Raw genomic sequence first — 19,148 nt, forward strand, 5'->3', positions numbered from 1 at the left:
CTGATAAACTAATAAACGTAATATACTTAGATGAAATAAATGTATTTATTGAGTAATTAATGGCTCCAAACTGAATGACCCCCGCATGTAAATAGCCAGATACAATATCTCATTAATCAAAGAAAATTGTAGCTATAATTTACGCGCAGTTCATATAAATGCGTGGCAGACGTTATCATTGGAAGAATAGCGACGATGCGATGAGTAAACTTAGAGAAACTACAGTATGTCCTACAGAGATAGTGTTATAGTTCTACTGCTTTTATTGTATGCCTCGTGTAGGGATCAGGGGAATGTAATAAGACATTAGAGTGTTTGCGGAAGCAAGTATACAGTCTTTTACCACATACCTTACATAAGTGGAATAGGGTAGATAATGGATTATATTCGTACAATGAACCCTTTACTATGCATTGTACAATGGTTTACAAAGAATACACATATATGTAGATGCAGACATAAATTGACTGGTGTCCATGTGGGCGCTTGTAGCACTATATTTATGTGAAGTGATTGTGTCATCTTGACCTCCTGGCCATGAAATCAGTTAATTCAGTAACATGAAGAGGAGCCGTGTTTGTGTCTTCGCACCAACGTGAGAAAGATCCCCGAAAAGCACGTTGTTCACATATTATTTACCGTAAACACAGACTGTGTGAAAGCAGACGCGCGTGAGACAATGTCAGCGATCATTTTACACCTCTTGTTCTTTGTTGGGCCATGCATTGTTTTGGGGTTAGCGTGAAGTGTTAGAAATAGGATTGACTATAAAGGGGCTCTTTATTAATATTCATTTGTAGCTTTCATTTCTTGTTTGGCGAAATAAATTTGTGTGCCTTGCACCACTTGATCACACGTAATGTGATATGTAGATTGTTACACTTGATATTCCTGGTGAACCAGACGTCAAGCAAAGATTTACACATGTTTTTCAGGGATACCGTCTGAGTGTTTTGGTATAAGGGACTCACTGTCTCTGGTAACTCGTTTCAGATTAATAATTTAATTACGATTATTTGCGTTTGTTAATGCAGTCACTTCTGTTCCTCTGAAAAAAAAACCTTCAGAGTAGTGAAGAAGCCTGTAAAACGCAATAACTAAAACTTACAAAGCACAGAACAGAGCAATGCATGAACTCTCAGACTAGGACAACCAACATTTGATCATGGTTTTAAGGGAAATAACCAACAACTGACCACGAACTTAAGGAATGTTTAAGGGAGATTTGGTAGCAATACATTTCAACCGCAGAACTGCGTCGCATTTCCTTGGAATAGGTGACAATGAACAAGCAAGTATAAATATACTCGAATATTTTGCTTACTTTTACTCTGTTATCTCACATAGTATCAAAATTTGGGTAACTTCAGAAACTAGAGGATAAGAAAGATTTTAGAGTGAAAAACCGTGTAGTAAGATTCCTTTGCGATCTGAATTCAGAATTGAATATTATACTCAACCGCTCTACATATGTTTGTTATGTTTTCTGACATCTTCCACACATAGGACAATCCTATAATTTTTGGGTCCTTGGAAAGAAAATTAAATGTAATCTAAACAAAGCAATTTATACATTCATCACGTAAATACTCAAAAATGATCACAATATAAACAATTTTGCACATGTATATTTTGTGTACCTAGAAGTACTTACTTATAGAAGCTGCCGAATTGTGCAATCTTATGTCTTTCTGTGTATATATTTTTTTAATCTTTGCAATTATTATTAAAATTGATTTCAGTCATAAACTCTGAATTAATGAGTGCGAGGCTGCTGCTACTATTTCTCTGAACAGTCCACTTATGTTTGTAAAGAAAAATACCTCTTTCGAAGAGTTGCGAAATATTGTTGTGGGGGTCAACTGAGAAACAAGTAACGTAACTAGCTTGTTTAAACATGAACGTCCCTATAAGTAATCCCTTTTCGTTAGTCCTTGGTTCTTCCGTGTGTTATTTGTAGCACGGCTGCTGACTCGTACGAGGCAAGCGCTCCCTTGAGTTACCAGTCCTGCCAGAGAAACATGTAAACAACCCCTTCTCAGGGTCCCTCGAGACAATTAAGCTACGTCATTCCTTCCACGTTCTTGACATTAACTTGATAGTCTTCTTTCCGTAGAAGCGCGAACACAGAGTAGACTGTCGACAGTAGCAGCGACTATTGTACGAAAAGTTTTGGATACCTGTTAGTCATGAAGCTTAAACTGTCGATAGTACTTCGCAGGATTAATGTTTACGGCAGTTATCACTGACGAAATATACGGGAGAAACAGGTTGTCAAGAACTGCAAGGATTGAAAACATATTGCTACTGTGGGGGAGATCCTGGGGAATACGGGAGATTTAGTCACCCTACAAAACGTACTGTGATGCGGTTGCAATCGATGAGGGAACAGCTCGGCATAATGTCGTTGTGCCGCTCTCCCACCGCTTTCGGTGAACCAGTACACGACCTGTATATCGGCCAATTCTTCATCAGTAAACCTAACCATAGTACTTTCGTGTATCGTTGTTAACGAACCATTAACACTGGCCGGTCAACAAAATCCCAGACAGAATCGAGCAGTCCGGAGGCATACCTGAAGGCAACGAGTTAAATGTAGATTATTGTCGTCGACAGCAAGTACCATGACCGAATGGAAACCTGAGCCACAGTACATGCCGTCAACACCTGCGCTGTCGTGCGCTTTTTTTCGGTACAATACAGATGCACAGCTAAACGAGGCAAGAAACGAAACGAAATAAAATAGCTCTGTAACGACACGTCACAGATTGCTGGCCACTTACACCAAAGTACTCGCAAAACATCCCTGAGTAACCGCTGTAAGTTTGAAGGTGAAGTTCTGGTTCATTCCGTATAAATACTATTATTCCGTCATAGTTTCTTTCTAATAGTCCTCTAACTACATTTCTGCCGGTCTTTCAGTTTATTTTAGTGTTTTTGGATAGATAACAGACACATGTAAATAATTTTATAGGCATAGACAGGCACCGGCGGCGCTACATCAAATAAGATACGAAGAAACTGCACTCTATACAAGGTACTTCACTCAGGTAGCGACTTGTACCGAAAATAGCCATATATCAAAATGTATATGTGGATTTGAAATAGTCTTACCCCTCCCCCAACAATCCATCAGCAGTAGCGCGGAGGGTCTACAGTCCCCAAGGACCATGTACATTAAATGTACACCATACAATATTGAAAACAATTTGTGCGTTACCTAAAGGTTTACAGTTTCTCAATGCATTTTAATCAGAGTTACAGGTACACTGGCAGCAAAATGTGTCAGATGGAAACGTAGGCCTGGAGTTCACTAGAGCAGTTATTTCAGTTTTATTTGTTGGAACAAGTAAAATAAGTATGTATTACATATCTGCCACGATTCAAAACTCGTGAAATCTGTGTAGAGTGTTTGAGGATCTCTGACAGAGTCAATCCTAACGTCCAACGGATCCACGCTCGTTCTGAGGCTAAGCGGAGACATTGTTGTTCACTATTATATCTATCTGTTATTGAAAACCATTCTTTTGGGTTGAAATGTCAATGCACCATTTTGAAAAGCTCTTTCAAATGTCAATCCGGCTCCGTAGCTCAGTGGTCAGCGTGCCTGGTTGCTCTGCGGAGGGCCCGAGTTCGATTGCTGATAATGCCATGGAGTTTTTCTTGGTGGGACGACTGGAATGGGGTGCACTCATCCTTGTGACGCCAACTGAGGAGCTATTTTCTAAGAAATAGCATCTTCAGCGTCAAGAGAACCGACACCGGCCGCGACAGCAGTGTGCTGACCCCATGCCCGTGCAACTGGATCCAATGACACCAGTGAAACGGCTGTCAGTCGGAACCTATTGGCTCGTAAGGGTCAGAACAAGGCGCTTTGGTTGCTTGCTTTCAATTACAAATTCTATCCTTCATATGCATCACTGAAGAATTCCCCTTGTTTTCTGTAAGGGAACCACCCTAAGGTTTGTCACTTAGCGCTCCTGCGACTTTGGAAATTCACTACTCATTGAAAAACACGTAACAAAACAGGGAATTGCAGCTATTCCAAATCGCCCGAGGTAGATGATGTGATTGTGATGTGGAAAAGCGAAGGAACAACCGCCGTTTAACCATGACCTCTGAAAGCCGGAACCCTGTGGGATACAGTCGTTTCACTGTACACAATAGTCGCCACAACAGACCACTAGAGAACACTGCTTTTATGAGAGTCAGTCCAGATGTAAACTAATAACATCATACAACAAATATTAGAAAATGTGTTACTAGAGATGGGGCAGTCCTTAACGCTTATCAATTCAACGTCATTAGAATAAAAGAAACTTTAGAAGTGTTACCACAACCACAACTGACATTACGAGTTTTTGTTAGTGATCTGAATTTGAACACTCTATTAACCAAACTAAGCCTGTGTGTCTGTTAGAGACTCGACAATGCGTAACGAGAGGTTAAATATCGAAGTTTTTACCAGCATCAGTTTACAAGGCCGAATTACAGAAAGTTTAGCACTGCACAGGGAACCCCATGAAGATTATATTGCCCTTAAAAGTGTCCACGAGAGGTACGCAATAAATTGCAACGCACAATTGTGAAATGCCATGAAGTAAAGTTGTGGTGATGGACTGGAAAGGCCGGCCGAGGTGGCCGTCCGGTTCTAGGCGCTACAGTCTGGAACCGCGTGACCGCTACGGTCGCATGTTCGAACCCTGCCTCGGCATGGATGCTGTGATGTCCTTAGGTTAGTTAGGTTTAAGTAGTTCTACGTTCTAGGGGACTGATGACCTTAGAAGTTAAGTCCTAAAGCGCTCAGAGCCATTTGAACCATTTTGGACTGGAAATAGAACCCAGTACATATATGAATTATAAACTAAGCACAATCAAATGTCAGATATTAAATATGTTCACCAACAGCATGATACGGATACCTGAAACTACAATACAGATTATTTTTGTCTGGCGTGGATTCAAACCCAGCACCTTTGCGTTGTAGCTACGAATGGAATTGAAACATTTATTGTTTTGTTTTTTTTCACCACATAGTGATGTGCACATGTTCGGGTGAAGGTAACGCAATGAATAGCATTGTGCTGCCTGGGTGTCCAACTCCACGATATCGTCGATGCTGACCTCATGCTAAGGGATGTCAGTTATCAGATTCTCTTTCCATAGTAGTTACAAGCACGCTGTTCGTAGAGAACTGGATGAGTTTGGCAATGTGAGGAAACTACGAAATGTGAAGACATTGTCAGCTCTAAGGGTTCAAATTCAGAGAAAATTTGGGATTGGAGCTCGAATCGCGGTCCAGTGCCAATATTTTTAATATCTGAAAACCACTTTAAATAAGAAATTAAGGTCCTATGACTTTACATGACGATTAGTTATTACCAGTGTAAGAAAGCTGAGTAGAGACCGAGCCCATGTCAGCAGCGACTACCGCCTCTGACAGCCAAAACAAATCCAACTCTGTTCCAGTCAGTAGTGAATGGACATGTTTAATGTTGATCTGGCAACGCAGCACAGTCCTGCGTTCTTTACTTAGCGTTACTTTAGGTGAAGAAGGTATACTTGTGGCTGTTAAAATCTGGTACCCCCAGCGGCCGTCGAACCCTCACCCGAGTCATTACAGGTCAGTCTCAGTCAAACCAACCAGCGAATTTCATATCTGTTAGCATCATGTTTCTGTCACAATGGGTTACGCAGCACATGGTACGAGAAGTGTTGACTTCCACTAAAGGTGTTGCGCTGAATATCCTATTCGTGGTCTAGTGGTCAACGTCATATAGCGCGAACGCAAAACAGCCACACCAAACTCCTCCTTTTTCTTTCTTTTTTATGGCTGTTCCATCTGTCTGCTAGGAGTATCAGTTTCAAAGAAGGTCAGACACAGTTTCGTTCATTTTCAACTAAGCCATTAATACAAAAATCTTGTACAAACATCTTTGTGAAAGGGATCCTGGCTGTTTGACGTAGTAAAACTAATTTCGGTGCCATCAGCCAGCGGCCGCTTAATAACGACCGGTGTCCACAAAATCCATCGCGATGCTTCTGGCATAGAGCCTATCCTATGCTCTCCATGGAACTTTTCTGCGCTGGAAGTAGCAATTATATTATTATGTAACGTTGCGTATGATACAATACTTTATTTCAGCATGCTCTGTGGCGATTTTGTATGGGATGTTGTTATAATTGTATTTAACTATGGTCTTATTTTCTTCGAGTATAGCTCGTCCCATGACAACTTGAATATTTCTTAGTTTTCATATTATGAGGAGCGTCGTTTATGGATTAGAAAATGGAGTCTAAAGTGGAGTACAGTCTAACATTTGTCACACTGTGTTCTCTCTGTGTTTAAAAAAGGGGTGAACGTAGTGAGAACAATTCGGTACACCTGTGTCCTGTATGGAGTGAGTGCTATCCAGAAAATCAAGTTGTATCATTTCAAGTATGGTCGTCTTGAGAAAAATTAATAAGCATGTTCTGGAAGAGATCAGAAGTGAAGCAGAACATCGAACTACGAAAGATGGGGAAGGAAGTCGTCCGTGCCCTTTGAAAGAACTAATCCTGACATTTACTGCAATACATTTAGGGAGCTCATTGTAAACCTAAATAAGTCTGGATTTATGGCGATTTGAGGTAGCATATAGTCACTTCATAAGGAGAAAATAGTGGGTAAGCCATAACAAACATCTGAAACGAAGGACTGTGTATGTCCACAAGATGGGGTTCCCAGTGCAGTGCTACACGTATCGTCATTTATTTCCAGGTATGGACATTTGGCCTTTTAAACTGATACTGGTAAAAACTTCGATATTTAACGTCTCCTTACGCCGAGTCTCGATCAGACACGCCTGTTTTGTTTGGTTAACAGAGGGTTAAAATTCAGATAACCAACAAGAACTCGTCATGTCAGTTAGTGGGTGTGATAAGACTTCTGAATTGTTACTTATTGTAATGAAGTTTAGTTTGGAAGCGTTAAGGGCTGTCTCATCTCTGATAACGTGATTTCAAATATTTATTGTATGGCGGTATTGTTTTATATTTGGGCTGCCTGCTACAATGGGCAGTATCCTCTAGTAGTCTCTTACGGTTCCTACTGCATATTGTCAAACGACTGTACTGCAGAATGTTTAGAGGACCAACACAGCATACCTCTGTCAGTTGCATACAGTCAGTTGCAGCTTACACACTGGAGTTCAGTGATGGCCCGCTTTTTGGGCTGTCGACTGTATGTGTTTGTGCCGCCACGCATTATACTAAAACAGAGCATCTCAAGAATGATTAATTGTTGCACTAGCTAAATGCACAGTGATATTCGTCTTTTATAGATGTAAAATGGTCAGATTTTGACACAACTCGAAGTAAAATTACAAGTAAGATCAGCTGTGTGTCCCATGATGCAGTTCCCAACCTTCAGTGAAAGCTGTTCAAGGCGCCAACACAAAATGTACACTTTTAGTGATAGATGGTGAGACAGTTGCATAAAAGTGTAGACCGACTTTAATTCCCCTTGGCTACTTTGGCGTCTGGAGGCAAACAAACAACTTTCATATCGCCTAATTACTGTTCCACTAAGTTCCTGATAATTGACCGAACAGCACGAAGATGTGGTTGGCGAAATGGAAACAGGCTTAATACAGAATGATTACTGTTTCTAGTAATTAAAATGTTTTTCACTGTTGTTTAAATGCTGTGCGTGCATCGACGGATTGACCCACGGGCTCATGTAGAAATTCTGCAAGTCCTTAACATCACGCTGTAGTTCCGAGATAAAATCAACGTAAAATTATTGTGGAGGAATATTCTAAGACACGAAGTCAAGCAGAAATTTTACAAGTTCCCACACTTGTCGCACGAAAAATTTCTGATACCTTTAATGGCGGCATAGAATCTTATTTATGCCCTTGTTCTTTCTACTACACAAGTATTCTCTTTTGAATACTGTGAAACGAGGTGATTGGTGAGCCTAACTACGTAAGGGAAACTGTAAGTCCAGAATACATTAGATTATTTAGAATTTCTCATAATTATCACAATAGCAGCAAGGGTCTGAAAGTTACACTCTTGGAAATGGAAAAAAGAACACATTGACACCGGTGTGTCAGACCCACCATACTTGCTCCGGACACTGCGAGAGGGCTGTACACGCAATGATCACACGCACGGCACAGCGGACACACCAGGAACCGCGGTGTTGGCCGTCGAATGGCGCTAGCTGCGCAGCATTTGTGCACCGCCGCCGTCAGTGTCAGCCAGTTTGCCGTGGCATACGGAGCTCCATCGCAGTCTTTAACACTGGTAGCATGCCACGACAGCGTGGACGTGAACCGTATGTGCAGTTGACGGACTTTGTGCGAGGGCGTATAGTGGGCATGCGGGAGGCCGGGTGGACGTACCGCCGAATTGCTCAACACGTGGGGCGTGAGGTCTCCACAGTACATCGATGTTGTCGCCAGTGGTCGGCGGAAGATGCACGTGCCCGTCGACCTGGGACCGGACCGCAGCGACGCATGGATGCACGCCAAGACTGTAGGATCCTGCGCAGTGCCGTAGGGGACCGCACCGCCACTTCCCAGCAAATTAGGGACATTGTTGCTCCTGGGGTATCGGCGAGGACCATTCGCAATCGTCTCCATGAAGCTGGGCTACGGTCCCGCACACCGTTAGGCCGTCTTCCGCTCACGCCCCAACATCGTGCAGCCCGCCTCCAATGGTGTCGCGACAGGCGTGAATGGAGGGACGAATGGAGAGGTGTCGTCTTCAGCGATGAGAGTCGCTTCTGCCTTGGTGCCAATGATGGTCGTATGCGTGTTTGGCACTGTGCAAGTGAGCGCCACAATGAGGACTGCATACGACCGAGGCACACAGGGCCAACACACGGCATCATGGTGTGGGGAGCTATCTCCTACACTGGCCGTACACCTCTGGTGATCGTCGAGGGGACACTGAATAGTGCACGGTACATCCAAACCGTCATCGAACCCATCGTTCTACCATTCCTAGACCGGCAAGGGAACTTGCTGTTCCAACAGGACAATGCATGTCCAAATGTATCCCGTGCCACCCAACGTGCTCTAGAAGGTGTAAGTCAACTACCCTGGCCAGCAAGATCTCCGGATCTGTCCCCCATTGAGCATGTTTGGGACTGGATGAAGCGTCGTCTCACGCGGTCTGCACGTCCAGTACGAACGCTGGTCCAACTGAGGCGCCAGGTGGAAATGGCATGGCAAGCCGTTCCACAGGACTACATCCAGCATCTCTACGATCGTCTCCATGGGAGAATAGCAGCCTGCATTGCTGCGAAAGGTGGATATACACTGTACTAGTGCCGACATTGTGCATGCTCTGTTGCCTGTGTCTATGTGCCTGTGGTTCTGTCAGTGCGATCATGTAATGTATCTGACCCCAGGAATGTGTCAATAAAGTTTCCCCTTCCTGGAAAAATGAATTCACGGTGTTCTTATTTCAATTTCCAGGTGTGTATTTATATTTCAAAGAGACATCATACTTTGTTGATATGGCCTCAAGCAACACTGGCAGAGCTGAACAAAAGACATCACAGGAAATGAGTTCGGGCAAAATCTTCGCAGTATGGGCTGCAAAAGCAGTTGCTTCGGCCATATTGTACTTTAGAAATGTTTATTGAGCGTACATGAGGTGCAGTGGATAAGCAAACACAAGTCTGTCTTCCACTTACGTTAAATCAACCAGACGCTTCTCTTTAACACGTAACTAAACTAAGTGAAACAAGCGCTTCTCATTGATCTGTATTCCACCCATGACAAGTTCCGTGAAGCTCGACAAATTCGGATTGAGCGTAGCGTGTTATTTGGGGATGCCGTGCTTACCAGATTTAATGCCCACCATTGTTGTGTGGAGGCAGTGTCCGTACACATTAGACTCTGCTCCCAAAGACTCACAATCTGTGCCCCTCGGGATCGGCCGCCAGGATTGGAGTCCACCTGCGCCTGATTCTCGAAGACTTCTCTCGGGGCTTGCCATGAGAATCTACTTCTGCCACCCTCAGAGCCTCGCACCAGAATCCCCCTCCGTACTTCGCATCTCAGTTTCACTTAGCCTCTTACAAGGAAAACACACAGCTTGCCTTGACAGGCCAAAATCACACAAGCACCCGTTCACTAATCCGACGAGACAAACACAAAATTGCTGTCACCATCTACATGATCTTCAGGGAGTGATTAATCGGATTGCACCGCTCATGACTGGAAAAGTTTGGTGTTTACTGAGGTGTGTTGGTACCTCTTTGTTGCGGTAGAACCGTTGTGAGGGTAGCTATGTCTGTAGAGTAGACGGCACTAGATTACACTTGGAGAAATAGTTCGTGAACAAGAGCCTCCATCCTACTCTATAGATCAGCAAGTGAACAGGCAAGCATCTCCCCAAACAGTAGAGATTTCTACAGTAACTAATGCATTGACACCAGCATGTTACCCAGGTGTATTACTAAAAAATCTCCTAGATTGTTCCTAGGCAGGCAGTATCGGATGGCGTGTCCTACCATAGCATCTCGTGCCGCCGTGGCACCGACTCGAGACCTACATCACGAAGAGTCGCTGGATTTCTGAAGTGTCAACCAGTCCAGGCTTGCAGCCTTTGTTCAACAGGCGACGATAAGGGGCCCTCGGGCCTGAAAAGAAAGAAAGCGTCTCCATGTAGTCGGTATGCGCCCATAGGAAAATCCAACGGGAAAGGGAGAATCTATTTACTTCATGAACGATTGCAATTGTTCAGCCATTGCTTCACAGAGAGATATCTAAATTACACAGTAAATGGGATGTTGTAATCTTTTATTCGTCGATCCCGTGCAATTCTTTCTGTCATTTAAAGAAGTCGGATGTTAGCATGTCATGAAACAAATTGGCCAGATAATTGACGTATCAGCAGGTTAGCATCATATTGCGTTTAATTCTTTTTTGGTAATTACTAATTACTTTTCTCACTGTGTGCACTGAAATGCCTACAATATTGTCGAGATTTTGTTTTGTGTGCAGTTCTGATTCGTGGGAAGACACAATATCCATCGTAGATATGAAATGTATTCGCAACGGCGAACGTGGACAACCATCAGCTATATAATGGAATGACGACGATAAGAATTTGTGCCGGATCGGGACTCGAATTCGAATTTACCACATATCGTGAGCGGTCGCCTTACTATTAGCCTCTCAGAGTACGACTCACGGTCAGACGCAATCTTCCACATTTCGTCAACCATGTGTCCACAACCTGTACTCGTACATCCATTATGTATATTCCAGTATAGGAGAGACATTTTACTTGAAAGTTGCTTGCCCGGTGTCGGTGGACAAATACAATATTGCAGTGCCTGGATTATTCCGAATTACGATGCAAAGCTCCTTCAGACATGCATACATAATGGATGCAAGAGTACAGGTTGTGGACACTTATAAATCTATTGTATGTTGTTTTCCTGAATATGCCTTAAACGTTGCGTCAGAGAAACACACAAGCCTTACCTCCACTAGTTCACTCAGCCCACGAAAGTCAATATGAATGCTGCCATTAAATAGTAGTCCATCTGCAGCTGCAAAATTTCAACAACGAAATATCGTAGGTTGGTAATTACACATTTTCAGAGCAATCAGCAAACGATTTGTCTAGTACCAGTATTGCAGTAAACTAAGCGTAGCAGCATTTCTGAATTGCCAGTTTATTTCATTTTAAATTTTTTTTTTCACGTATCAGCATAGATTGTTTGCTCCTGTATACAATTATATTCTTGTATAGAAAGAGAGAGGAAAAGCGCACGGATTGGATCCCTTGTTCTGGAAATATTCGTATCAATTGTTTTACGCAAATCGACTAGCATTTTGGAAAATGATTTCATAAATACGTTGCGGAATCAGTTTGTCATTCGACAGTATACTTCAGTCCGGCAATGAACAAATATGCACTTTAAACCACAGAAAAAACAGTATGATCTCCTAAATAAGAGGAGTGACAGTTTTATGTGCATTGCACAAGTTTTAGTGGGTATGTATATCCAGTTTACGATCGCTCATTCTTACCAGTAGCTGCGTGGTAGCGCCACCTATTGAGGTGATTCTGTATTAGGCGTCAGTACTAGCACACGACGCTGTGGTGCATTATGCTTAGTACCTGAGCCCCAACTTATTCTGTTACTCGCTCCTGTGAACGCGAACTTGTTATGCAGGTCTTGGAGTCACTCATGCCCATCTACAAAAGGTATAGCTTTATCATAAGCTTCGGCAATATGATTACATTGCTGGTTGTCTGATCACGGGTGAACTTTCTTATCTGTTTTTACTACTTTATAGTTCTAGTTTTTATTGAGTTTAACGAAGGCGATGTTGGCCGGATGTATTCGACGATGCCCTTTGGCTACACTGTCTAAAGGATCGTTCTAAGAAATACAAAATTAAGGTATTTGCTCTCTCAGTATTTGATCTGTTTATATATGCTTTTAGATTATCCAATTCTGCACAACGCGATCGCAATTCTTAAATAGATGTATTTGTTCTCTGTTTTCTATGTAGATCAATCTGAAGATGCCTAAATGAGGCGAAACGCGTAGTTGAAATACAAACAAAAAAAATTGCAATCAAGACTGTTTTTAACCAATAAAGTAACAGTGAATTGGAGACACGACACGTGGTCGTATGTGCCATTGATTAGCAATTGTGAGAAACAACGTCGTCAGGAACAATATTTAACAGTGGCCAATGAATATGAAATCAACATTTGGAAGCTATAATAAGAGCAGATTTTAGCAACCTCATGTAGTGCTCGAGCGGAAAGTGTGAAACAAACTGACGTAAAGGAAAGCGTGAGGCGAATCTATTTATTTCGCCACAGAGAGTGGTGAAAAATTTAACAGCCTGAGAACTGTTCTGTAGTACTATTACTCGAATATATATCGGCCCATCCGATGACAGTTTACCTGTCGTAAACTGGTCAACAAAGCATTACCACACTACGCAGTACTTACATCTAATGCGATTATATCACACCACTCTGTCACATATGATTTGCAGTCCAAGTACCTGAAACAAGGCCCTTGTCAGAAGCCTTTAAATATTAGCGTTCACTGAGGGAATGGCGTTGTCACAAGCAAATGGAGTCTCATTTGATGAAATGCACATATTAGCTTCATTTCTTTGATGAGGACAAAGGCGCCTGCTGTTTTCACTGTGAATGAGCAGAGGAGAGGATGAAAGCCAGGGACGCGTAATCGATTCACGGGATAGACACGCAGGGGACCGACAGGCTTGATGTCTGAAGCTGATGGACGGATCTCAATTAACAGTGGCTTATGCTCACATCCGCTTTAGGCCGGGGAGAAATGTAGAAATTAACCGACAGCTATATTGCTGCACTATCTGTTCGGTCCACTTCCTTTTTTCCGGAAATCTTTTCCACCACAAAGAAAGTGACTCGATCTGGTTAGCGCAAACAGATAGTCAGTGATCAGTATTACAACGAGTCACGAATAGTGAAGCAACTTGGTCTATGCAAAAGGTCTACGTTTAGCTGCAAAATCTATACGTAAACCTGTTACCCGTTTTTGTTCTAGCTTGTCTTCCTGTAAGCGCAGCAGAGATGCTGCTGCAAATAAAGTCTCTGTTCGGCTGCATGTCTATACACAGCAGTAACAAAACGTTGGTCAGCATGTTTTTCAAGCACGTTACATGCAAGTGAGAAATTCTCTTGGCGCTGTTGGTAGGTGATAAACTACAGACTGGCAACTGTTTTAGCGTAGAATTACGGCCTGCCGGCCGCGGTGGTCTCGCGGTTCTGGGCGCGCAGTCCGAAGCCGTGCGACTGCTACGGTCGCAGGTTCGAATCCTGCCTCGGGCATGGGTGTGTGTGATGTCCTTAGGTTAGTTAGGTTTAAGTAGTTCTAAGTTCTAGGGGACTAATGACCACAGCAGTTGAGTCCCATAGTGCTCAGAGCCATTTGAACCATTTTTGAATTACGACCGCAGGTGTTGGGCGCTCGCTGAATTCCAAAATTATTGGAGCTAAAGATGTGGAACCGAGCTGAACAAACTCGCTAGATACATTGCCTCACACTATTTCACGTGTTACGTGCAAGCGAGATTCGTAGGCGTAACAGTTCAGTAGCTTCCTAAAGTTGTATAGCTATTAAATTTATAGTTTCCAGATATCATTTTAGCTAAAAAAAACGTTATTGCAGCAGAGGCTCGTAACCTTAAATTGTGTCTAAGCAATTTATTACCTTCTTCCTTATTTTTAAAAAGAAACCATAGACAACGACTTAAAACGACTTAATTATGTGGAAGCTGCAGTTGTTCTGAAAATGTTCCAGTCGGCAACGAAATACTAACTTCATTAGCAATTTTATTGTCGATGAGATATATCAGCTTGAATGACGAGTAATGAGACGTCTCTCTATTGCTGGGTATTTCTATCGACAAGCAGACATAGAATCACACCAACGTGCCTTCTGCCACTTTTCTGGTAGCATGGCTCAGGCTGTTTAGAACACGAATGTCGCACATCGGTGAAAATATGACAGCAGAAAAATTGCCAGGTATCTGTTGAAACAAGGCTGGTGCTTTGGACCAGTTACAGAGGCCAGAGAACCAGACATTATGGCAAAGAAAGTTTGGCTTCAGACATCCGTCGAATATGTCTTGTGCTTAGATCTAGTTAGAGACAAAGATACAAGTGATTTTAAATAACGCTCCAAGGAAATTATCTATGGTAAGATGAACCATATCTTTACATCTCCAGAGAAGTCATTAGGTCGATTTGGTCTGGGACCAGAATGCAAAACATGGTGTTTATATCGTTCAGCACAAAATTCAAGGTTTCCCTTCTCGTCGCCTCAAAAGAACATACATTATATGGACGCAAATACACTTATGGAAAAAAGCTCAAAACCAAAAACCGATTAATGTAGAGTAATAAACATTCGGGAATGTATTTATCTAAGTATCATGTTTAAGTGATTAACATAGCAACATCACAGGTTAATGTAAGCACAATAGAGCGATTGCGAATGTGAAATGCTGGTACACTGGCAGCCGGTGTAACCGCCAGATTGTTGAATGCATGCATGCACACGTGCGTGCATTGTGTGGTATAGGTGCCCGATGTCAGTTTGTGGGATGAATTTCCATGGCTGTTGCGCTTGGTGGTCGGTACAGAGAGGTTATCTCAGGTTATTGTCGATCAATGATATTCCATATATGCTCGCTTGGAGACAGATCTGGTGATAGAGCAGACCAAGGCAACGTGCTGACACTCTGTATAGCATGTTGTGTTACAACAACTGTGTGAGGGCGAGCGTTATCCTGTTGGAAAACAGCCTCTGGAACCATCTTCGTGAATGGCAGATTGTCGTACAAATTTGCAGCCAAGGTCAGTGGGATAACCACGAAACATTTGTGCTGTCATGCGAAATCGCACTCCAGATTATATATCCAGGCTTAAGTCCAGTGTGTCTAGCACGCAGGTAGGATGGTGTCAGCCCCTTAACAGATCTCCTAATAACCAACGCACGGCCGTCACTGGCACCGAGGCAGAACCAATTTTTGACGGAAAACACAACAGACCTCCACTTTCCCCTCGGATGAGCTCTCGCTTGACACCATTGAAATCGCAAATTGAGGTGGTTTGGGCTCTGCGGAATGGACGCTACAGGGAATCTGGTTCATAATTGCCCCTGAAGGAACCCATCTGTAACAGTTCACTGTGTCTCCGTGGTTCCAACTACTGCTCAATTTGCTGCTGCAGATGGAGTACGATGCGCCACAGCCGTACGCCGAACACGATGGTCTTCTCTCTCTCCGTAGTGCCACGTGTCCCTCCAGAGCTCCGATCTTCTTGCTCCCGTATATTCTCGTAACCACTGCTCCCAGCAATCATGTACAGTGACTGTTTCCCAGCCAAGTCTTCTGCAATGCCACAGAAGGAACATCCATCTCCTTATAACGGTATTACACGATCTCGTTCAAACTCACTGAGGTGCTGATAATGGCATCTATGTCGCCTTAATGGCATTTTTAACGTCCAATCTCAAAGGTAGCCTTCGTTCACGGTCGCTCTAGCCGGTATTTAAAGAAAACCTGATTTGCGTCCTCATAGTGGCGGTACTAGCACCACTCCCACGTCACTGGCGCGAAATGTGAATAGCCATCTTTCAGATGTAGGAACACGCCCGCCAACTTTCATATATGTTGCACAACCCCCTCTTGGTGTTACCTTTTTTGTTGTTTTTTCCATCAGTGTAAGTTGGAAGAACGTTCTACAGCCGATGTTTTAAGATAAATTTTGTTAAAAATAAATACGTAATAACTAATTTCTTACAGCTGCCGTACAAGGACGTGTGAAAACTTCAACGCGATCTGTCGGCTCTCCACTTCGCGAAAACAGTATGGTGCCTAGTGCTTCGTATTAAGACACCATGTAAGTCCTCTTACCCAAGCGTCAATAACGAAAGCTAGCATACCCCCGTAACTGAGCTGTAAAACAAAAGAAGTATCTCATCTGTTTCTAGCAGGATGGATGCACATGCATAGTACGTTGTTACGCAATGAATTTATTCCCTCATGTGGGTTACTCTGTTCAATTTATCAAACTTACCCATACTATCGTATGGTTTTCATCTTTGATGGAGAGATTCACAAATAACCCAAAAACGACAGGCAAGTCTAAGTCGATATTTGCCAATGAAGTTTTAACAATGGTAATCAATTGTAGCATATATCTTCAGCCATTAGGTATTTTTACAAACTTTAATGACCCCCGTCACTTGAATCCTCAAGAGCACCTAAATGCCACCTCTAGCACTCAGTGTCACCCGAGGAACGACGTAGAGACTTCGTCCCGCCGAAGCCCTCAGTGGTTCACAACCCCAAAACAGGCCACTGCACTCCACACACCCCACCGCCGCCCACTCCGAACCCAGGGTTATTGTACGGTTAGGCCCAAGTGACACCCCAGATGCCCCCCTCCCTGGGAATGTCTCATACCAGGTGAGTGTGTAAGGTGTCAGGCAAATCCAACACCTTCCATGAAAACCCTGACATGATAAGCAAATCCAGTAGTATCTCAGAGATCGAGTAGGCCAGAAAAGCTTATTCGGCTTCGCATTGGCTGATATAGCTGTTGGGTGCCCTCCTAAGACATATCGTGCCAAATCCCGTCCAGCTGTTGCCTTAGATCATCAGAACACCGAGATGGACAGCCATGCTCATAAACCTTCCTAACGTTATCTATTGGGGAGAGATATGTCGATCTTGCTGGCCAATGTAGGGTGTTGGAAGCACCGTGACAACCAGTAGAAACCCTCGCCGTGTGCGAACCGGCATTATCTTGCTTAAATGAAGCCCAGAGTGACTTGAAGGGCAACAAAATGGGGCATAGAATAGCGTCGACGTACCTCTGTGCTGTAGTGGTGTCGTTGATGACAACCAAATGGTTTCTACCACGAAAAGAAATGGCACCCAAAATCATCATTCAGCGTTGTTGGGCCGTATGGCGAGAAACAGTGAGGTTGGTATTCCACAACCGTCGGGGGTGTTTCAAGGCACGTCTTCGGTCTGGAATCTCATTGATTGGAGTAGAACTGTCTTCGGTGATGAGTCTCATTTCGGATTCAGCTCCGATGATAAGCGAGGAAGTGACTGGGGTCGCCTCGGACAACACTGGGATACCAAACTGATTGTAGCCCGCCATATTTTTTTTGTTTTAGTCATTCGTGTTCTGACTGATTAGATGCGACACGCCACGAATTTTTCTCCTGTGGCAACCTCTTCATCTCCGACTGGCACTTGCAACCTACGTCCTCAATTGTTTACTGAATGTATTCCAGTCTCTGTTTTCCTCTACAAAAAATGGTTCAAATGGCTCTGAGCACTATGGGACTCAACTTCTGAGGTCATTAGTCCCCTAGAACTTAGAACTACTTAAACCTAATTAACCTAAGGACATCACACACATCCATGCCCGAGGCAGGATTCGAACCTGCGACCGTAGCAGTCGCACGGTTCCGGACTGCGCGCCTAGAACGGCGAGACCACCGCGGCCGGCTTTCCTCTACAGTTTTTACCCTCCACGGCACCCTCTACTACCTTGGACATTGTTCCTTAACATCTCAGCAGATGTCCTACCATCCTGTCCTCCTTGTGTGTGTTTTCCATATATTTCTTTCCTCCTCATTCTTTAGAGATCGACCTTATTCCTTATCTTATCAGTCCATCTAATTTTCAACAATCGTTTGTAGCGCCACACCTCATGTGCTTCGAGTCCCTTCTTTTTCGGTTTTCCCACAGTCTATGTTTCACTAACATACATGCTACGCTCCAAACGTACATTTTCAGAAATTTATTTTTCACATTAAGGCCTATGTTCGATACTAGAGTAGACTTCGCTTGGCCAGGAAAGCCCTTTTTGCCAGCCCTATTCTGCTACTGATGTCCTCCTTGCCCCGTTATTTTGTTGCTTTGGTGGCAGAATTCCTTAGGTTCATGATCACCAAACATGTTAAGTTACTTGCTGTTCTCTTTTCTGTTAGTTCTCATTAATTTCGTCTTCGTTTAGTTTACTATCAATCCATATGCTCCACTCATTAGCCTGCTCATTCCATTCAACAGATTCTTTAATCCTTCTTCGCTTTCACTGAGTACAGGAAGGTCATAAGCGAATCTTATAATTGGTATCCTTTCACCCAGAATTTTAATCTCACTCTTGACCCTTCTTTTATTTCCGTTAATGCTTCTTTGATTTACAGATTGAACAGTACGGACGAAAGCCAACAGCTCAGTCTTAGACTCATTTTAATCCGAGCACTTCGTTCGTGGTCTTTCACTCGTATTGTTCCGTCTTGGTTCTTGTGCATATCGTATAGTACCTATCTCTCCATATAGCCTATCTCTATTTTTCTCAGAATTTCGAACATCTTGCACCATTTGACACTGTCAAACGCTTTTTTCCAGGTCGTTAATCCTATGAACATGTCTTGATTTTTCTTTAGTCTTGCTTCAGTTACCAACCGCAACGCCTGAATTGCCTCTTTGGTGCCTTTGCCTTTCCTAAAGCCTAACTGATCTTTCTCTAATACATCCTCAATTTTATTTTCCATTCATCTGTATATTATTCTTGTCTACAACATGGGTGTATGA

At 43.2% G+C, this 19,148-nt stretch overlaps 1 protein-coding gene across 2 annotated transcripts in view; it reads left to right on the forward strand.

Annotated features, from left to right (window-relative positions):
- LOC126267528 (UDP-glucosyltransferase 2-like) overlaps positions 1-19,148 on the forward strand; it is a 650,607-nt gene that overhangs the window by 224,539 nt on the left and 406,920 nt on the right. The gene's annotated exons all lie outside the window — the stretch shown is intronic.

This window comes from Schistocerca gregaria, chromosome 4 (assembly GCF_023897955.1).
Source record: "Schistocerca gregaria isolate iqSchGreg1 chromosome 4, iqSchGreg1.2, whole genome shotgun sequence".
Taxonomy (NCBI): domain Eukaryota; kingdom Metazoa; phylum Arthropoda; class Insecta; order Orthoptera; family Acrididae; genus Schistocerca; species Schistocerca gregaria.